The sequence below is a fragment of the Symphalangus syndactylus genome, chromosome 5 (genome assembly GCF_028878055.3).
Source record: "Symphalangus syndactylus isolate Jambi chromosome 5, NHGRI_mSymSyn1-v2.1_pri, whole genome shotgun sequence".
Lineage (NCBI taxonomy): Eukaryota > Metazoa > Chordata > Mammalia > Primates > Hylobatidae > Symphalangus > Symphalangus syndactylus.
In genome coordinates, this window is record NC_072427.2 from 77,722,238 (window position 1) to 77,745,334 (window position 23,097).

Here is a 23,097-nt window from a genome sequence, read left to right on the forward strand (position 1 = left end):
TAAAAGATTTTTTTTTTCTTTGAGATGGGATCCTGCTCTGTCACCCAGGCTGAAGTGCAGTGGCATGATCTTGGCTCACTGTAACCTCTGCCTCCTGGGTTCAAGCGATTCCACTGCCTCAGCCTACCAAGTAGCTGGGATTACAGGGGTGTGCCACCACACCCAGCTAATTTTTGTATTTTTAGTAGAGACAGGGTTTCACCATGTTGGCAAAGCTGGTTTCAAACTCCTGACCTTGTGATCTGCCTGCCTTGGCCTCTCAAAGTGCTGGGGTTACAGGTGTGAGCTACTGTGCCCGGCCTGAAAGAAGATTTTGAAATATCATTGCATGTTTTCTCTGCAGTCTCTTATTTTCCCCCTAGAGTTATTTAAATAATAATTTAGGTGGCAAAATTACCTGCTCCTTCGCAAGGATAAAGTAAAATAAACGTTTTATAGATGCGTTATTTAAGTAGGAAGATATTTAATTCTCTCTGATTTCTAATTTAATGTATTTACAATCACAGTTATATTGTTGAATAATCTTAAGTTGCTTAAATACACATATTCAGTTACTTAAGGTTAGCAATTAAAAAATCGTTTTTAGATTATTTCTTTTCTAGAGCCTAAAAAAGATTTTTGGGGTGTTAGGGGACAGTAGGAATTATAGACTCTGAAAATCTAGCAAAAGCTTTGGACCCTTTCACAAGAAGAATGCTGGCAAACAGGAACACACATTTGGTATGCTGTTTCAGGGCAGTCACTGAGACTGGGTGTGCTCAGGAGATCAGAGGCAAATATATTAAAAACAGCTGCCATTAATATGAGGAATATATAAATATATATATAATATATATATATTTATAAAAGGAGCAGAAATAGGATACAACTGCTTTACTATTGAAGAATTTAAAAAAAGGATCTCTTCAACTTTAAACAACCAAAAAATATTTACACTTGAAAATGTATTTCATGTACACTTGAAAAGTAATTCTGCACTTTTGTTTTGTTTTGTTTTGTTTTTTTCAGATGGAGTCTTGCTCTGTCACCCAGGCTGGAGTGCCGTCGGGCGATTTCGGCTCACTGCAACCTCCGCCTCCCGGGTTGAAGCGATTCTCTTGCCTCAGCCTCCTGAGTAACTGGGACTACAGGCATGTGCCACCACACCCAGCTAATTTTTGTATTTTTAGTAGGTGTGGTGTTTCACCATGTTGGCCAAGCTGGTCTCAAACTCCTGGCCACAAGTGATCTGCATGCCTCGGCCTCCCAAAGTGCAGGGATTATAGACATAAGCCACTCTGCCTGGCCTGGACTTCCTCTTCTGAGCGCCCTGCTGACCTGTCCTGATGATGACTGTTCCTGCAGAGGTCTACGGGACCCCCAGTTACCTGGCCCCTGAGATCATCGAGTGCTGCATGAATGAGGACCATCCGGGCTACGGGAAGAAGGTGGACATGTGAGTGCGCCGTTGGGGGAGGATCACCCGCCTGGGCTGGGTGAGGGAGGAAGCAGGCAGGTCTGGGTCGGTGCCCCTGGCACAGGGGGTAAGTGGCCCTGGGCCCTCTCACGTCTAGATGGAGCACTGGCATCATCATGTACACGCTGCTGGCTGGCTCCCCAGCTTTCTGGCACCGGAAGCAGATGCTGGTGCTGAGGATGATCATGAGCGGCAACTACCAGTTTGGCTCTCCCGAGTGGGATGATTACTTGGACACCGTGAAGGACCTGGTGAGAGACGAGGCCGACTGGCTCCTGGGCTCAGGGCCGCAATGTCAGGCTCCCTTGTCCAGGGAGGCCCCACTTCTCCTGACATGCCGGAGGGGACCTGCTGTAACGTTCTTGGGTCCCCTCCCTCCTCCCCTCCCAGGTCTCCTGATTCCTGTTGGTGCAACCCCAGAGATGCTGCACAGTGGAAGAGGCCTTGGCACACCCCTTCTTCCAGCAGTATGTGGTGGACAAAGTGCGGCACTTCAGCCCCCGCGGGAAGTTCAAGGTACGAAGCGTCCTGACCCAGGCCCTGTGGCAGTTGCCACCAGCTCCCCAAGTGCAAACCTCTAAGCCCTCTCCTCTCCCAGGGGTCCTTACACCCCATGGGTTTCCAGAGTACCCACCCCTCCCCTGCCAGCCGCCCTGTGATGGCTTCAGGGATGGCAGGTGTCAGCCCACTGGCTCCGACTCTGCAGATGTTGGCCAAGTGGGAATTGGGGGACACTAGGAGGGCCCTGCAGAAGCCACCCAAGACTTCGTGGCAAACAAGCCCAGAGAGTCCTGTGCTGGAGGGGCAGGGCCTGGCAGGGGGGTACTGCAGCCCAGCTTCTCTGCCTGGCCCTGCAGGTGATCGCCCTGACTGTGCTGGCTTCAGTGCGGATCTACTAACAGTACCGCCCGGTGAAGCCGGTGACCTGGGATATCGTCATCCGAGACCCACCGCTACACCCTCCAGCTTCCGTGCCGGCTCATCGATGCCTATGCTTTCCGAATCTATGGCCACTGGGTGAAGAAGGGGCAGCAACAGAACTGGGCAGCCCTTTTCAAGAACACACCCAAGGCCGTGCTCCTCTCCCCGGCCAAGGAGGGCTACTGAGGGGCTGGCCAGTCAGGGAGGGCTGGGGAGCAGGTGGGGAGGGGAAGCCACGGAAATACAAGTCAAAGGGGTGAGGTGTGCAGGCCTCTGCAGAAGGAGCACTTAGCCCTGGCCGGGAACCCCTGGAGCTGAGGCCACGATCCCCTCTCAAAGGCTGTGCACAAGGGAAGCAGGTGTTCCCACCACACAGCAATACCTGCAGGCTGAGACAGGCCCTGGGTGGGCAGAGATCACATGTGGCCTGAGAACCAGGAACCCTCTGCTTCTGTACCTCCTAGGTGAACCACCATCTCCGTTTCTCTTTAGGGGAGGCCCAGAGTTACTGACACTCAGGCCCTCTTCCCTTAGGGTCCCAGGGTGAGGATGAAAGACACAGAAATGTCTGAGATGCACAATCGCAGATTTTATTGACCCGATGACAGCCAGTGACAGTGTGGGAGCAGGCTGCTCTCCAGGGACATGTTTCTGGAGGCATATGGAGAAGGTGGCAGAGGTGAGGTGGCTCATATCTGTAATCTCAGCACTTTCGGAGATCGAAGTGGGAGGATCGCTTGAGACCAGGAGTTTGAGGCTACCCTGGGCAACATAGTGAGATCCCATCACTACAAAAATTCAAAAAATTAGCCAGGCATAGTGGTGCACATTTGTAGTCTGAGCTACTCGGGAGGCTGAGGTGGGAGAATTGCTTGAAACCGGCAGCTCAAGGCTGCAGTGAGCCGTGATCACCACTGCACTCTAGCCTGGGCAACAAAGCAAGACCCTGTCTCAAAAAAAAAAAAGAAAAAATAATGGAAGGGGAAGCTTCTGATATTTGTCTTTCTGGAGTACTATTTGCTTTGTGATCCCCACAATGCACTGCTTCACCCTAGTACATCATTAGATTCTCCTAGACCCTTTTAGGACTGAACTGTGCTTTAAATAGTTACATGCTGGCCTGTTACACAGTGGAAACTAGTTTTCTTCAGAGAGACCCAAAACGACAGATGAGGCCATGAAGAAAGCATTCTCCTTCCACAGCAACTGGCTGGGAAAACAAACACAAAAGTGATTCTCCTGCCTCAACCTCCCTACTAGCTGAGACTACAAGCGTGTGCTACCATGAAGGGGTAATTTTTTTAAAAAAATTTTTAGTAGAGATGTGGTCTGTGTTGCCCAGGATGGTCTTGAACTCCTGGGCTCAAGCGATCCTCCCACCTCAGCCTCCCCAATTGTTGGGATTACAGGCATGAGCTACTGCGTCCAGCCCTTCATCACATATCTAAAAACAATCATCAGAGGTAGATGTAAGAGGTGTTACTGTTATTAACTCCATTTACCAGATGAAAAACACTGAAGCAAATAGAAGTAAAAAATTAGGCTTTTAAAATGGATTTTCGGCCGGGCATGGTGGCTCACGCCTGTAATCCCAATACTTCGGGAGGCCGAGGTGCATGGATCATCTGAGGTCAGGAGTTCAAGACCAGCCTGTCCAACGTGGCAAAACCCCATCTCTACCAAAAATACCAAAAAATTAGCCTGGCATGGTGGCACACACCTGTAATCCCAGCTACTCAGGAGGCTGAGGCAGGAGAATCTCTTGAACCCGGGAGGCAGAGGTTGCAGTGAGCTGAGATCGTGCCATTGCACTGCAGCCCAGGCGACAAAAGCGAAATTCCACCTGAGAAAAAAAAAAAAACAAAACCCATAAATATATATAACACCCATAAATATGTACACCTATTATGTAGCCACAAAAATAAAATATCTAAAAAGAGAATGTCAAACTGCATTCACTAATGCTGTGATTACATTTCTAACTTTATAAACATATGCATATTTTCAAGGCTACTCTTGCTAATCATCATAACCAATGAAGTGTTAGTGGGTTTTGAGAGGATGAAGGATCACCACACTTGACAATTCTGTTTCACTTACCATGTGTGTGATGAAACAGCTTTAGATATTAAAAAATATTTATTAAGAGACAGGGCCTTGCTATGTCACCCAGGGTGGTGTACACTAGCGCGGTCATGGCTCAAGGCAGACATGCAGTTAATTCCTGGGCTCAAATGATCCTTCCACCTCAGCCTCCAGTGTTTTTTTGTTTTGTAGAGACAGGGTCCTGATATGTTGCCCAGGCTGGTCTCAAACTCCTGGCATCAAGAGTTATCCCACCTTGGCCTCTCAAAGTGCTGGGATTACAGCTGTGTACCACTGTGCCTGGCCTATATGTTTTGAAAATCAAGTGTTATTTCCTCCTGGGCCGTCCAACTTGCAATAGTATCTTATACAAGATGAGGATATCGTTGCGGAGCTCCAAATCCCAATTATGGGACCATGAGCAAGTCAACCTCCAGTAGACTCAACGAGGGAAAATGCTGACATTAGAGTTATATGCAATATTGGATATAAAAAGCATGTAGTAGCTGGGCATGATGACTCATGCCTGTAATCCCAACACTTTGGGAAGCCAAGGGAGGAGAATTTCTTAAGCCCAGGAGTTTGAGACCAGCCTGGGCAACATAGTGAGACTCATCTCTCTTAAAAGAAAAAAAATAGTTGGGCATGGTTTTACCTGCCTCTGGTCCCAGCTACTCAGGAGGCTGAAGCGTGAGAATCACTTAAGTCTGGGAGGTCAAGATAGCAGTGAGCCATGATCACACCACTGCACTCCTAACTGGGCAACAGAGCAGGACCCTGTCGTGCACAAAAAAGAAAAGCATGTGTTATGGCACTTGACTCTCAGTCTGTGCAACTGCAGCAATGGAGAACCATGGTTGTCACTAAAGAAAGTGATGTACACATGAACTATGTAATGAGCAGTTAAAACTCATTTAATATAAAAAGCGGAAGACTGGGCATGGTGGCTCACATCTGTAATCTCAGCACTTTGGAAGGCCAAGGCAGGCAGAAGGCTTGAGGTCAGGAGTGCAAGACCAGCCTGGCCAACACAGTGAATTCCCATTTCTACTAAGAATACAAATATTAGCAAGGTGTGGTGATGCATGCGTGTAGTCCCACCTACTTGAGAGGTAGAGGCATGAGAATTGCTTGAACCCAGGAGGCAGAGGTTGTAGTGAGCTGAGATGTCACTATACTGTACTCCAGCCTGGGTGACAGAGGAAGACTCTATCTCCAAAAAAAATTTTGGAGATATTAACAGAACGCAGTATTTTGGGGCACTAGAACCTCTCCCAGATAAATATAGTAGTAAGGCTGGGCTAGGTGGCTCACTCTTGTAAGCCCAGCAATTTGGGAAGAAGAGGCAGGTGGATCTCTTGAGGCCAGGAGTTCAAGACCAGCCTGGGGCAACATGGCGAAACCCCATCTATTTTTATAAATTTCTTTTTGAAGTAGAGATAGATAGACAGACAGACAGACAGACAGATAGATAGATACATCTAAGTATTAAACAAGTTTGCTGCTAGCATCAGGATAGGCTAGCTCCATGGTAATTGCATCATAATATAGCCTTACACTTATTACGTTAAAGAGAATAAGAAACTTGCTGTTCTAGTGATAATGAAATTGATAATTTGGGAGAAATCTCCTGCTGAAGAAAACTAGAAAAGCCGGACAAAATACGAAGTCATCTGCTTGAAGGAATGCGGGAGTGAACCATTACTATGATAGTGGAGAATTAGCAGACCAGGATTCAGAAGGAAATAAGGTCCAGGGAGGTTAAAAACTTTTTTTTTCTGAGAAAGGGTATTTTACCCAGGTTGGTGTGCAGTGATGCAATCATAGCTCATTGTAGCCTCCATCTCCCCAGCTCAAGCAATCCTCTCACCTCAGCATCCCTAGTATCTGGGACTACAGCACTCACCACCATACTCAGCTAATTTTTGTATTTTTTGTAAAGATGGGGGTCTCACTTTGTTACCCAGGCTTGTCTCAAACACCTGGGCTCAAGAAATCCTCCTGTCTCAGCCTCCCAAAGTGCTGGGATTACACCTGTAATAGGGTATGAGCCACCACACCCGACCAACATTTTTTTTTTTTGAGACAGGGTCTCATAATAACTATGCTATGAACAAGGACTTGAAATAGAAAAATAAAATTCTAAGTTAGAATTATGCAATTTTTCTTCAAATAATGATTTTAGAAAAATTGCACTAGGGAATTTGGGACATATATGTAAAAAGGCACATATGACTAAAGAAAACATGCCTACTTAGGTCATAGCATGTTAGAGGATTTGTATCGGTAGAGCATTCATTTCTCTCTTCTATTTCCGCAAATAAGTGAAAGCTTGAAAGAGTGAGTAGAAATATTAGCATCTTTCCAGTACAGAGTGGTGAAAAAATAGTTTGGGGTTCAATTTCTGCATGATTAGAGTCACTTACTAAATACTTCAGCCTTCCATTGAAACTTGAGCAGATTTATATCTCATCGTTAATTACTACATCCCAAAATTAAGAATTATACTACAAATTTTCAGACATTCCTTGTATTACTTAATTCTTGCATTGCTATAAAAATATTAATACCTGAAACTGGGTATTTTGTAAAGAAAAGAGGTTCTGTTACCTCATTGTTCCACAGACTGTACAGAGAGAATGATTCTGGCATCTGTTTGACTTCTAGGGAGGCCTCAGGAAATTTACAATCATGGCAGAAGGCAAATTGGGAGTAGGTATATCTTACTAAGCAGCAGCAGGAACAAAAGGGAAAGGTAATACACAATTATAAATCACAAGATCTCATGAGAACTCACTGTCATGTTGACAGCTCCAAGGTTGGGGGGGTGGTATTAAACCATGAGAAACTTTTCCCATAATCTAGTTACCTCCTGGCAGGCTTCACCTCCAACATTAGGTATTATATTTTGACATGAGATTTGGGTGGGGACACAAATCAAAACCATATCGTTCTGTTCCTGCCCCCTCTAAAATCTCATGTTCTTCTCAACTTTCAAAATACAATCATGCCTTCCCAAGAGCCCCCCAAATTATTAACCCATTCCAGCATTAATTGAAAGTCCACAGTCTAGTCTGGTGGGAGACAATGCTAGTCCATTTCACCTGAGCCTGCAAAATCAAAAGCAAGCTAGTTACTTCCAAGATACAAAGAAGGTATAGGAATTAGGTAAATACTTTCATTCCAAAATGAAGTAATCAGCCAAAAGAAAGGGGTTACAGGCCCCATACAAGTCAGAAATCTAGCACAACAGTCATTAAATCTTAAAGTTTCAAAACAATTTCCTTTGACACCATGCTTAACATCCAGGGTGTACTGGTGCAATGGATAGGCTACCAAGGCCTTGGGTAGCTCCACTCATGTGGCTTTACAGGGTTTCACCCCCACAGTTACTCTTATTGTCTTTTGTTGCTCTTGTGGGGGCCTGTGACTTTTCTAGGTGCAGGGTGCTAGCTGCTGGTGGATCTGTGATTTTGGGGTTTGGAGGATCATAGTCCTCTTCTCACAGCTCCACTAGGCAGTGCCCCAGTGGGCACTCTGTGTCTTTGCTCCAACCCCACATTTTCCCTCTGCACTGCCCTAGTACAGATCCTCTGTGATGCTCCACCCTGTAGCAGGCTTGTATCTGAAATTCCAGGCTTTTTGATACATTCTCTGAATCTTAGGTGGAGGCTCCCAAACTTCTTCTCTTGCAATTTGTGCACCTGCAGGCTTAGCACTACATGGAAGCCTTCAAAGCTAACAGTTTTCATCCTCTGAAGAAGTGACCCGAGCTGTACCTTGGCCTCTTTTAGCCATGGCTGGATCTGAAGTGGCTGGGATGCACACAGCAGTGTCCCAAGTCTGCTCAGGGCAACAGAGCCCTGAGTCTGGCCCAGAACACCATCTGTTTCTCCTAGTTCTCCAGGCCTGTGATTGGGGGTGCTGCTGAAAAGGTCTCTGAAATGCCTTTGAAGGCTTTTCCTCATTTTCTTGCCTGTTAGCACTTGGCTCCTCTTAGTCAAATTTCTGCAGCCTGTTTGAATTTCTTCCCAGAAAATGGGCTTTTCTTTTGTACCACATGACCAGGCTTCAAATTTTTCAATTTCAATAAGTGCCAGTTTCAGATCATTTCTTTGCTCATTCATTTGAGCTTAGGTTATTAAAAGCAGATAGGCTAAATCTTGAATGCTTTACTGCTTAGAAATTTCTCCTGCCAGATACCCTAAATCATCACTTTCAAGTCCAAACTTTGGTAGATCCCTAGAGCAGGGGCACAATGCAGACAGTCTTTGCTGAAGCTCAGCAAAAGTGATCTTTATTCCATCCAGTTCCCATTAAGTTTTTTATTTCCATCTGAGACCTTCTCATTCTAGACTTGACTGTCCTCTTCACTATCAGCATTTTGGTCACAGCCATTCAAAAACTCTCTAGGAAGTTCCAAACTTTCTTTCACCTTTCTGTCTTCTGAACCCTCTACACTCTTCCAGCCTCTGCCTGTTACCCAATTCCAAAGCTGCTTTCACATTTTCAGGTATCCTTATAGAAATGCCCTATTGTTTGGTACTAATTTTCTGTGTTAGTCCATTCCTCCATTGCTATAAAAAATATCAGAGACTGTAATTTATAAAGAAAAGAGGTTTATTTGGCTCATTTTTCCACAGGCTGTAACTGAAATCATGAGGCTGGCATCTCCTCAGCTTCTAGGGAGGCCTCGTAAATTTACAATCATAGTGGAAGGCAAAGTGGGAGCAGGCACATCTTACATAGCAGGAGCAAGAAGGGGAGTTGCCACACTCTTTTAAACAACCAGATCCCATGAGAACCCACTATTTTGATGACAGTACCAAAAAGGAATGGTGTTAAATCATGAGAAACTTCCTCCATAATCCAGTTACCTCCCACCAGCCCCTATCTCCAGCATTGGGTGTTACATTTCAACATGAGGTTTGGGTGGGGAAACAAATCCAAACTATATCATTTTAAAAAAGATCGTTTGGACTACTCTATTTTCTTTTTTATGTTTTATTATCTTCTTTTTTTATATTTCTGATTTACTTTTATTCAGTTGTATCAACAGAGCCATTTATTGCATTGTACATTTCCTACTAATAATATAATTCTGAAGCCGAGCATTAAATAACTTCAGTTAAGTTCTCCCATTTATGTGAAAAGGAGTCTAGTATTTTTTCCCAACATTAACTGACTTATGTCATATATGAGAGAAACAGTTAATAGTTTTATTCTCGAGAGTCAAGATAATCTCATGGGAAAATAATAATCATGTCCTTTCTAGGAATTATTATCCATCTATGTGCTCCTTTCCCATTTGCTATGATTTTTTTCAATAACTTATTACTCTTTTAAACCCAATTTCAGCTTTTGTTAAGCCATTATTATGTGGGTTTTAAGGGGTATAATATGTCCATATGATGTACTTTTTAACCCATTTATGTCCACAGGCCATGAGGAAATCTCTGCCTTAGATCAATGAGATGTAATTGGGCAGGCAAATTGGTATTATGTAGTGTTTCTGTCACTTGACAGTGTTGTCCCTTGTGCCTTGTGTCATAGGCTAATTGAATTCCAAAATGGAAAAACATCTATTTTAAGAAAATCTATTTGAAACTACTAGGATCTATGGCTAATGGTCCTATGAAATAGCCAAAAAACAGTGTTGTAATATTTAACCGAACAAATACTCCTCAAAGTGTTAGAGAACTTTATTCTTCACCACATTTTGGTTGGCTTAGTGGGGTATGTCATTATTCTGCTCATCATTATATGTCATTCATGCATATATTCAAGTGGCCACCACCTCAAAAGCCTAGGCCAGTGGGATTCTCTTTCTTTTTTGAGTCAAAACCTGGGGTTCTTTGGTGGATTCCATGCCCACTTTAAACTTCCCTGAGAATACTTGTATGACTTTCCATAATAGCATTCTGCATTCCTGAATTTCTTTGTAATCCACTCATCAGAGACTCTTCTGCCTAACCAAATGGCAAGAGTACCACAAAGCTGTTTGAAACTATGCAGACATTGCCTGGATAACCAAATGCTACGAGCAGTGAAGGATATGCTCTAATACATATAGTCCTTCAGGGGCATTAATTTTACCTTATTTGACCAAGGTTTTACCATTCAGAGGGAGAATTTCAACAGATTTCCATAACAATCATACCCCTCAATTAGAGAAATTCCATTGGGAAATTCAGTATTTTGTTTTTCTCTGGTAGGAAATGTATAATTGCATTCACACTACTGAGCAATAGGAGTGGAAACCTCTGCACGAGGTCCCTTTTGTTCTGAAATTTATGCTTATGAATATGATATACTTCCCAGGGTCACCTCCTAAAATATGTTTCTGTACATACTATTTCCATTTTGTTAAGGTATTTTGTTATGCTATGCCATTAATAACAATAAGTTATGTCTCTGTGAAAGCCCTATAACTTTTCAGTAGTGCCTATCCAATGGCCTTCCTCTGGACATGCTATCAGGAATTTGAATCCCAAATTCCAGTAATCATTACAGGATGGCAGGATTAGGTTTCTGCTAGAGTCTCCAGTCTGCATATGTTCATATATTTACACTTCCAAAAATGACTGGACATTAGGTTTCTTGGGTCTAATGGCACTGCATGAGTAACTTCCCATTATGACACTTCTAGGGCCCTTGTCATTTCTTTCTTACTACCAGGATGTGGAAGAGTTAGTGGCATAATTGCTAAGGTTTGAGAAATGTCTCTGATGGTAATGGACCACGTTTTTCCAAGAATCTTGCATGATTAGTCTAAGCTCTGTTTTTTTACTAGAATGATCAATCACATTAGAATAATATTTACTGTAGTCCCTGTACTATTCCATATTGCTTCTTCTGAGGAAGAAACTATTACAATGTTATCAAAGTAATGAATAAATTTTAATTATGTTCATGTCTAAATTTTATTTCACTAAATTATGGCATTATGATAAGTATATATATATATATGTTTGGGGAAAATGGCAACCGTATGTTGCATTTCTTTCCACATAAAAGCAAACTATTCTGGATATTCCCTTAATCCTGAAAGTTGATCTGGAAGCACAAAGATACAAAATTTTCAATGAAATTTTGAAAGACTAATGAGCCGTTCTGAATAAGACAGATTATAATGTTATAATAATTAATATAATGTGGTGCTGTTTGAAATGTAAATAAGTTAAAGTACTTGTAAATTAAAACCATTTCATAAACACACTGAAAATGCAGCTGTTTTAGTTATGATGTTTTTGGTTCAAATAATAGAACACTGACTTTTTAATGATCACCATTCAAGTATAATAAAAAAAAATAGAACACTGAATTCAAACTTTTTTGAAATATAAAAATATTTTTTGATTGGCTAGCATTATTGAACTTTTCAGTGTTATAAAAATATTCAAGGTTAGTTGGTAAAATGGATCAATTATGTTTTTAAAGAACTATTTTCTTTGTTTATTTTGTCCCGTGAATCACAATATTGGATGAAATCTGACTCTTTTATCACGAGAATGGTGGCGATCTGTAGTGATTTAGAGAATGCTCTTCCCACAAACAGGGCAGAGCTAATTGATCTGATTGTGATGCGGAATGGAGGTGTTATAACACAATGGTTTCAAGAAATAATGCTTTTTCCTTCCTGTTGACTTACTTGAGCATATCTTGCCATTCTCTTTTCTAATAGTGATAATAAATGAAAAAGTTCAGGAGTCCATTCCTGGATGGGTATAATGAAGAGGAAAGAGACATTTTTAGGATGAAATTCTGGACTATACCGTTAAATAAGTTATGAGATCAGTAGAGATGCTAGTAGAAAGTGAAGTGGGAAGAAATTGATAAGGAAGAAGATGGTAAATAACAGTTGTAACTCTGAGATCAGCTGCAGTGGCAAGAGACATAGTTTGTCCTTGAACCTTTCTCTTCTATTTCTCCTCAAGTAAGAGAACCCTAAAAGAGCTGTTCTGATAATGTGTAGGAATATATACATTCAAGTGGCATAAGGGGTATATTGTGGTGTATATGAGGAGGCCATGCCCTTCCCTTCATTTAGGAAAGATTTTTTATTCAGCTGTTGGTTGTGCTGTTAGTAGACAGCATTCAGATAATAGCCACTTGAACATCTGTAAAGGTGCAGAAAGCCACTTCAGAAATGTCTCATGCCTTTTCCGAGAGCAGTCCCTTTTTGAATCCAGATTAATATTTAGGTTCAGGTATCATAATAGTGCAAGTAGGAAATATGGTCCTTTTCTAGAAGAAAATAATTTATTTTTGTTAAAAATTACACATCTAGATAATTTAAATGATAATAATCACAGGAAAATGTGGAATTGGATCTTGTGCATATTAAAATGGAGAAGGACATTAATTAGGCTGCATGGGAGAATGTTTATCAGTGTGAAGATAATCTCCCATAAATATATGGGTCACAAGGTTTATGTTGACTAAAATTACTGAGCACACACTGTGTGTCAAACATATGGAAGAAAGCATTCCAAGTTTTTAGGGTGGAATGTTCAAGGTGGAACCATGACTCACTCTTTAGGAGGCCATTCTGATGTTCTGTCTAGACAATAGCTTCTGGGTGATGGGAAATGTGGTCATAGTGGTGAATTCTATGGTGGTGAGTAATTTCCTTTACCTCATTTACTAGAAAAGGTATCCCCTGGTTAGAAATGACAATGACTGTGGTAACATGGCAATGGATAATGGATTACTCAGCATGAATAATAAATAAGACTAAAGTACTGGGACTATCACATAACCAGAATATATAATATAATGACAAGATGCTGTTTCCACCACACTGAGATTTGCAATGAAGTAAGCTGTCACAAGCTTGTTGGTTGGCTTCCCTATCTATTGGTGCCATGTTAGGAAGGTAATGATGGACATTGCTGATGGCATTTTGGACCTTGAGCACTGACAGTAGCCAGAGCAGCCATGGTGAAAGGCAGATTATATTCTTCTTTGAGCCCTTGTGAAATGTTCATCTCTGCCACAGTGACTACAAAGATGACTGGGAAAAAAAAAAAAAAACTGATGACATCCAAAATATAGTTCAGGTTGCTGACCAGGTTTCTGCAAGCCTCCTCTGCAGTAGATTCCCTTTGATAGGCATTAATGTGGAAAACTAACTGCATTTGGTGCACATTCTGGGATATCCATACCACTCCAACTGCTTCATAATCTTTTTCCATTTTTAAGCTTCCAATTTCCTCAATATCTTATATCTGTTAGCAATATTCCTGAATCTCTGTAGACCCATAACTCAGGCTATTTCTCTTTCCACATGAAGTGGAAAACCAAATGTAATCCTCAAAATACCGCTCACTGGGATGCTTTTGCTTCACTTCAGTGCTTCGCTACCACCTTCCAGGGAAAGTAGTGTGCAACATTTGTCCAGTTTCACCTGCTTTTGCCACACCAAGCAGATTGGTAATGTCTTTTATTGTTGTCTTTCAAACATAGTTTGTTTGTGTTGTTTCTACTGTTACTGATACTTCACAAATATTTTATGTACTTAAAGTGTACAATATGATGTTTGATAAATGTATACATTGTGAAGTGATTACCACTATGTAGCTAGCAATTGTATCCATTATCTCACATAGTTACCTTTATTTGAGGTAAGAACATTTAAGGTATATTCTCTTAGCAAATTTCATGTATCCAATATGTATTACTGATTATGATCAACATGCTATGCCTGAGCTCTTCATAATTTATTCATACTGTGTAATGGAAACTTTGTATCCTTTGATCAGCACTTCATTTTCTTCAGCCCGAGCCCTTGGCAAACACCATCCTAGTCTCTGTCTTTCATGAGTTTGACTTTTTTTATATTGCACACATAAGTGAGATCATATGGCATTTATGTTTCGGTAGAGAAAGAACCCTTGTGCACTATTGTTGGGAATGTAAATTGCCGTGGCCATTATAGGAAACTCTATGGAGGTTCCTCAAACCATTGTAATTAAAAATATGATTGATTTTTTTATTATGGCCATTCTTGCAGGAGTGAGATGGTATTCTGTTGCAATTTTGATTTGCATTTCCCTGATCATTAGTGATGTTGAGCATTTTATCATATGATTTTTGGCCATTTGTATATTTTCTTTTGAGAATTTTCTATTCATGTCCTTAGCCCAATTTTCAATGGGATTGTTTGTTTTTTTCTTACTGATTTGTTTGAGTTCATTGTAAATTCTGGATATTAGTCCTTTGTCAGATGTATAGATTGTGAAGATTTTCTCCCACTCCGTGGGTTGTCTGTATACTCTGCTGAATGATCCTTTTGCCATGCAAAATCTCTTTAACTAGGTCCTAGGTATTTATCTTTGTTTGTATTGCATTTCCTTTTGGATTCTTGGTAATAAAATCCTTGCCTATGCTAATATCTAGAAGCATTTTTACAATGTTATCTTCTAGTTTTTTTGTTTGTTTCAGGTCTCAGGTTTACGTTCTTAATCCTTCTTGAGTTGGTTTTTGTATAAGGTGAGAGATGGGGATCCAGTTTCATTCTCGTACTTATGGCTAGCCAATTATCCTAGCACCACTTGTAGAAAAGGATATCCTTTCCCCACTTTATGTTTTTGTTTGCTTTGTCAAAGAACTGTTGGCTGTATGTATTTGGGTTTATTCCTGGGTTCTTTATTCTATGCCATTTGTTTATGTGCATATATTGTTTTTTTACCTGTACTACAACGTTTTTGTGACTATGGCCTAATAGTCACTTTGAAATCAGGTACTGTAATGCCTCCAGATTTGTTTTCTTTTTTACTTAGTCTTGCTTTGGCTATACAGGTTCTTTTTGGTTAGATATGAATTTTAGAATTGTTTTTTTTTTAATTCTGGGAAGAATTATGGTGTTATTTAAATGTGGAATGCATAGAATTTGTAGATTGCTTTTGGCAGTATGATCATTTTCACAATATTGATTCTACTCATCTATGAGCATGGGATGTGTTTCCATTTGTTCATATCCTCTATGATTTCTTTCAGAAGTGTTTTGTAGTTTTGCTTGTAGAGGTCTTTTGACTCTTTGGTTAGGTATGTTCCTAAATATTTTATTTTTTAGTTTTTGCAGTTATTATAAAAGGGATTGAGTTCTTGATTTGATTCTCTTCTTGGTCCCTGTTGGTGTATAGAAGAGCTACTGATTTGTGTAAATTAATCTTATATCTGGAAACATTGCTGAATTCTTTTATCAGCTCTAGGATCTTTTTGGAGGAGTCCTTAGGGTTTTCATGGTAAATGATCATACCATCAGCAAACAGTGACAGTTTTACTTCTTCTTTACCAATTTAGATGCCCTTTGTTTCTTTCTCTTGTCTGGTTTCTCTGGCTAGGACTTCCAATGGTATGTTGAAGAGGAGTGGTGAGGTTAGGCATCCTTGTCTTGTTTCCGTTCTCGCAATACTTTCAACTTTTCCCCATTCAGTATTGTGTTGGCTGTGGGTTTGTCATAGGTGGCTTTTATTATATTAAGATAAATCCCTTGCTTGCCAATTTTGCTGAGCGTTTTCATGATAAAGGAATATTGGATTTTGTACAATGATTTCATCTATTGAAATGATCATGTGATTTTTGTTTTTAATTCTGTTTGGGTGGTGTATTACATTTATAGACCTGTGCATGTTAAACAATCCCTGCATCCCTGGTGTGAAACCCACTTGACCATGGTGGATTATCCTTTTGACAAGTTGTTAGATTCAGTTAGCTACAATTTTTTTTTCTTTTTTCTTTTTGTATAACAGTGTTTATTTCACTTTTATTGCATTATATTATTGTACTATATTTGTCTTTGGTTTTACCATGATGTGTCTAGCTTCAGGTTTCTTTTTTATTACTATTATACATTAAGCTGCTGGAGTGCTCTGATGATAGTTTCTTTTCTGTGAAGAAGCCCTTTAGTTTAATTAGGTACCATTTGTCAATTTTGGCTTTTGTTGCAATTGCTTTTGTTGTTTTAGTAATGAAGTCTTTGCCCATGACTATGTCCTGAATGGTATTACCTAGGTGTTCCTCTAGGGGTTTTATGGTTTTAAGTTTTACGTTTAAGTCTTTAATCCATCATGAGTAAATTTTTTATAAGGTGTAAGAAAGGGGTCCTGTTTCAGTTTTCTGCATATGGAAGGTCAGGTATTTGCAGATGTGTGGTGTCCTTTCTGAGGCCTCTGTTCTGTTTCATTGGTCTACACATCTCTTTTGGTACCAGTAACATGCTGTTTTGAGCACTGTACTTTTGTAGTATAGTTTGAAGTCAGGTAGTGTGATTCCTCAAGCTTTGTTCTTGTTTCTTAGGATTGTCTTGGCTATACGGGCTCTTTTTTAGTTCCATATGAAATTTAAAGTATTTTTTTTCTAATTCTGTGAAGAAAGTCAATGGTGGCTTGATGGGAATAGCATGGAATCTGTAAATTACTTTGGGCAGTATGGCCATTTTCACAATATTGATTCTTTTATCCATGAGCATGAAATGTTTTTCCATTTGTGTTCTCTCTTATTTCCTTTAGCAGTGGTTTGTAGTTCTTGAAGAGATCCTTCACATCCCTTGTAAGTTGTATCCCTAGGTATTTTATTCTCTTTGTAGCAATTTTAAATGGGAGCTCACTCATGATTTATCGGTCTGTTTGTTTATTATTGGTGTATGGGAATGCTTGTGATTTTTGCACATTGATTTTGTGTCTTGTGACTTTGCCGAAGTTGCTTATCAGCTTAAGGAGTTTTTGCGCTGAGATAATGGCGATTTCTCCATATGCAATCATGTCATCTGCAAACAGAGACAATTTGAATTCCTTTCTTCCTATTTGAATATGCTTTATTCCTTTCTCTTGTGTGATTGCCCTGGTCTAAATTTCAATGCTATTTTCAATAGGAATGGTGAAAGAAGGCATCCTTGTCTTGTGCCAGTTTTCAAAGGAAATGCTCCCAGCTTTTGCCCATTCCATGTATATTGGCTATGGCTTTGTCATAAAAAGCTCTTATTATTTTGAGATGTGTTCCACAGATTTTTGATGAAGATGTGAAAAGAAATTGTAGAAAAAAATGGAGATATTGAATATAATTAAACTTAAGAGCTTCTGCAGAGCAAAAGAAACTATTGACAGAGTAAACAGACAACCTACTGATTGGGAGAAAATATTTTCAAACTATGGTCTGACAAAAGCCTAATATCCAGAATCTTTAAGAATCTTTAATAAATTTACAAGCAAAGCACAAATATTAAAATGGTTCTTTGCTCATTAGAAATTGGAAAAGGGCATAAACAGACATTTTTCAAAAGAAGACATACATGAAGCCAACAAGTATAAAAAAACGCTCAACAACATCAAATGTGCAAATCAAAATCAAATCAGAAACCATTTCTCAAGAGTCAAAATGGTTATTATTAAATGGTAAAAAAATAAAAAATAAAAAAATAACGGCCTGGACATGGTGGCTCACGCTTGTAATCCCAGCACTTTGGGAGGCCAAGGTGGGTGTATCACAAGATCGGGAGATCGAGACCATCCTGGCTAACACGGTGAAACCCCGTCTCTACTAAAAACATACAAAAAAATTAGCCAGGCCTGGTGGCAGGTGCCTGTAGTCCCAGCTACTTAGGAGGCTGAGGCTGGAGAATGGCGTGAACCCTGGAGCTTGCAGTGAGCTGAGATCGTGCCACTGCACTCCAGCCTGGAGGACAGAGCAAGACTCTGTCTCAAAAGTAAATAAATAAGTAAGTAAGTAAATAAATAAATAAATAAATAAATAAATAAATAAAAATTAACGGATGCTGGTAATGTTGCAGAGAATATTAAATGCTTATACACTGCTGGTGGGAGTGTAAATTCATTCAGTCATTACGGAAACCAGTGTGACAATCAGTGATTTAGAAACAGAATTAAAATTTCACCTAGCCTTCTCATTATTGATTATATGCTCAAAGGAACATAAATTGTTCTATTATAAAAATACATCAATGCATATTGTATTAGTCTGTTTTCACACTGCTGATAAAGACATACCTTAGTTTGGCAATTTACAAAAGAAAGAGGTTTAATGGACTTACTCTTCCAAGAGGCTGGAGAGGCCACACAATCATGGCAGAAGGCAAGGAGGAGCAACTTACGTCTTACGTGGATAGCAGGAGGCAAAGAGAGAGCTGTGCAGGCAAACTACCCCTTATAAAACCATCACATCTCCTGAGACTTATTTCCTATCATGAGACCAACACGGGAAAGACCTGCTCCCATGATTTGATTACCTCCCATCAAGTCCTTCCCACAAGATGTGGGAATTCAAGATGTGATTTGGGTGGGGACACAGCCAAACCATATCATTCTGCATCCTGGACCCTCCCAAATCTCATGTCCTCACATTTCAAAACCAATCATGCCTTCCCAAAAGTCCCTCAAAGACTTAATTTATTTCAGCATTAACTCAAAAGTCTACAGTCCAAAGTCTCACCTGAGACACCTGAGACAAGGCAAGTCCCTTCTGCCTATGAGCCTGTAAAATCAAAAGCAAGTTAGTTACTTTCTAGGTACAATGGGGGTACAGGCATTAGGTCAATACAGTCTTTAGAAATGGGAGAAATTGGCCAAATAAAGGGTCCACAGGGTGCATGCAAGTCCAAAATCCACTAGAGCAGTAAAATCTTAAAGCTTCAAAATGATCTCATTGGACTCCATGTCTCACATGCAGGTCATGCTGATGCGAGAGGTGGATTCCCATGGTCTTTTACAGTCTGCCAATGTAGCTTTGCAGGGTATAGCCTTCCTCCTGGCTGGTTTCATGGACTGGTGTCATGTCTGTGGCTTTTCCAGGTACATGGTGCAAGCTGTCAGTGTATCTGCCATTCTGGGCTCTGGAGGTCTGTGGCTCTCTTCTCACAGCTCCACTAGGCAGTGCCCTATTGGTGACTCCCTGTAGGGACTCTGACCCCACATTTCCCTTCCGCACTGCCCTAGCAGAGGCTCTCCATTAGTTCTCTGCCCTGCAACAAACTTCTGCCTGTGACATCCAGGCATTTCCATATATCCTCTGAAACATAGGTGGAGGTTTCCAAATCTAAATTCTTGAATTCTGTGCACTTGCAAGCTCAACACCCATGGAAGGTGCCAAGTCTTGGGGGTTGCACCCTATGAAGCCACAGCCTGAACTGTACCTTGCCCCCATTTAGTCATGGCTGGAACAGCTGTGATGCAGTGCACCAAGTCCATAAACAGCACACAGCAGAGGGACGCTGGGTCAGGCCCATGAAACCATTTTTCCTTCTCGGTCTCATGGCCTGAGATGGGAGGTGCTGCTACAAAGTTCTCTGACATATCCTAGAGACATTTTCCAAATTGTCTTGGGGAATATCATTCATTCCTCATTATTTATGCAAATATCTGCAGCCTGCTTGAATTTCTCCTCAGAGAATGAGATTTACTTTTCTATCACATTGTCACATTGCAAATTTTCTAAACTTTAATGCTCTACTTTCCTTATAATACTGAATGCCTTTAACAGCACCCCTGTCATATTTTGAATGCTTTGCTGCTTAGATACCCTAAATCATTCTATCAAGTTCAAAGTTCCACAAATCTGTAGGGCAGGGGCAAAATGCTGCCAGTCTCTTTGCTAAACCATGACAAGAGTCACCATTGCTCCAGTTCCCAACAAGTTCCTCAACTCCATCTGCAACCACCTCAGCCTGGATTTTGTTGTCCATACCATTATCCACATTTTAGTAAAAGCCATTCAACAAGTCTCTAGCAAATTCCAATCTCACCCACATTTTCCTTTCTTCTCCTGAGCCCTCAAAACTGTTCTGTCCTCTGTCTGTTACCCAGTTTGAAAGTCACTTACTTATTTTGGGGTATATTTTCAGCAGTGCCCCACTCTACTGGTACCAATTTACTGTAGTAGTCAATTTTCACCCTGTTGATAAAGACATACTCAAGGCTGGGCAATTTACAAAAGAAAGGTTTAATGGACTTACAGTTTCAAGTGGCTGGGGAGGCCTCACAATCATGGTGGAAGGCAAGGAGGAAGAAGTCCTGTCTTATATGAATGACAGCAGGCAAAGAGAGAGCTTGTGCAGGCAAACTCCCCCTTATAAAACCATCAGAAATTGTGAATCTTACTCATAATCAAGAAAACATCATGGGAAAGACCTACCCATCATTCAATTACCTTCCACTCATCTGTCCCACAATACCTGTGAATTCAAGATGAGATCTGTGTGGGGACACAGTCAAGCCATATCACATATGTTCATTACAGGAATATTTACAATAGCAAAGACATAGAATCAAACTAAATGCTCATCAACAGTAGGCTAGATTAAAAACATTTGGTACATACACACCATGGAATGCTTTGCAGCAATAAAAACATTGAGATCATGTCCTTTCAGCAACATGGATAGACCCAGAGGCCATTATCCTAAGCAAACTAGAACAAATACTGCATGTTCTTACTTATAAGTGGGAGACAAGACTGGTTGTTTAAGCTAAACAAGAAGAACACATGGGTACTAGAAGGGGAACAGCAGAAACTGAGGCCTTTGTAATAGGGGTGGGTGGGAGTAGGGAGACTATCAGAAGAAATACCTATTGAATACTATGCTTATTACTCAGGTGATGAAATTTTCTATCCACCAAACCTCCATGACATATAGTTTACCTATATAAGAAGCCTGCACATGTACACCTAAACCTAAACAAAAAAATCACAGCCATATATCTTCAAGTATTTTCCCTATCATCTTTCTGCAATTATAATGCAATGTATGTTAGAGTTTTGCACTGTGAACTTTACACTTCTTTTATACTATTTTCTGCATTTACTTTATTACTCTCTGCTTTGTTCTGCATATTTTCTTCTAATCTTTCCTCTAATTGACTATTTATCTCTTTAACTGTTTCTAATAATCTGTTACATCCAACCATTGAGATCTAAATTGTGTTTATTGTATATTTTAATTTTCACATTTAGTTGGTTCAGTGTATTATGCATCTTCTGTTTTAATTGTATACATGAGGCACATTTAAAAATGCTTGTTTTTCATTAGGTGAGTCATCTATATGTTTTATTTTGCTTTTGTCTTTTGATCAGGCCTTGTCTTCTCCTATACTTTGTTATTTTTGAGTGCTGCATTTTGCATATAAAAAAATTGTAAGATGTAGTAAGACTTTTACTATGTTGGTTTTCTTTAAAAGAGGATTGACTATTTTTTATAGCCAGAAGCTAAGATTGAAGATATAAAAATCCCAGACAATGTTAATCCAATGAAGGAATGAGATGACCTAAGCTGGGCTTGAGTTCCTTTGCATACTACTCCTTTGTCTATTCATCCCTACTCCAAAAGTGAAGTCCTCTGTGGTCTCAAACAGAAAGCCTGGTTGTTTACAAAGGACTATTTTCCTTGGTAGGCTTTGAGTTTCACTTATTCTTCAGCGAACAGAATCAATATAAAGTTCCACCCCGCTTTTCAGGCTTCCATTTGTGGCTTTAGACTTATTCTGTACTCTTAGAGAAAGGAGCCCGAAAGCAGGGTTTAGCACTCTAGCTTTTCTTTGAAATGTTATTCCCACAAATTCTTGACTTTTAAAGTTTTTAAATGCTTTAAAGTGCATGCATTTCATATTTTTCTTGCTCTTCCATTTTTTCTTATTTTAAATTTGGTATGAAACAAGTGATTTCTGCTTTTTTAGAAGATATATATCTATACTTTACTGTCTACTTTGGCAATAAATATGGGTTACAGAGAATTACTATAGACTATGACATATGTTAAGGCAATATCTACATCAGTTAGTATTTTCTATGTATTTTTTCATTGGAGCAAATAAATTCAAATTCTGGGCTGTTGTAAGCATCATCTGAGCTAGCAAACACTTTTGTCTCATTCAGATAAATGGAAAGCATTAGTAGTTCTTTGGCTTCAGCTGGAAGGAACATAGAAAATTCTGCCTTATTCTTGTATTAGTTCTCCATCTTGTAGTCATAATTTAATGCATAGTACCTTTGCTCACATCAGATCATTTTTCAGAATTAAAGATATGTTTGTGTATCTTTTACCGTTTTCCAATAATAGAACATAGCATCTTGACATGCTCTTTAAATCTTAGAAGTGATCCAAATTACATTTGGGGTGTCTAGATTTAATCCATTTATTAGGCAAGTTGAAAACGGCCAACTTTTAATGGTGGCTATTACATAATAAATCAGGTTGAGTGGTGCCTATTACATGATAAATATCTTTAGCTAGTTCAGGTAAGTATTTATGAGACTCTATACCTAAGGCCCTTATGACACAGAAGTTCCACTAAACCTACAATGAGGTAAATGTGCTCAATGGAGCCGATGACAAGCCAATTTATGGAAAGAGCAATGTAAATCCTTAGGGAATTATGCCCCTGTTGGTAAATTGAAATTTCTTTCTTGTAAAAATAGTTATTGAATTAATATTGGACTAAAGGGATTGAATTAATGGACTACATATCATTATGGTTGCATATGACACAAATTCAGGCCTTGATCAAAATCCTGTAGTTTAACCTAAAATTGCAGAACTGTGACTACCTGTTTTTCCGATAAGTAGAATATCAACTTCAGTTCAAGGATCTCTGCCTTTGAGCTTCAGGGCTTCTTGGTCAGGG

The 23,097-nt window shown here is 40.0% G+C and overlaps 2 pseudogenes; both read left to right on the forward strand.

The window, feature by feature from the left end:
• The first annotated feature begins 1,328 nt into the window (after positions 1-1,328).
• On the forward strand, positions 1,329-2,563 carry LOC129481635 (phosphorylase b kinase gamma catalytic chain, skeletal muscle/heart isoform-like; annotated as a pseudogene).
• A 415-nt stretch (positions 2,564-2,978) lies between these two features.
• LOC129481634 (olfactory receptor 4A5-like) overlaps positions 2,979-23,097 on the forward strand; it is a 37,918-nt pseudogene continuing 17,799 nt past the window's right edge.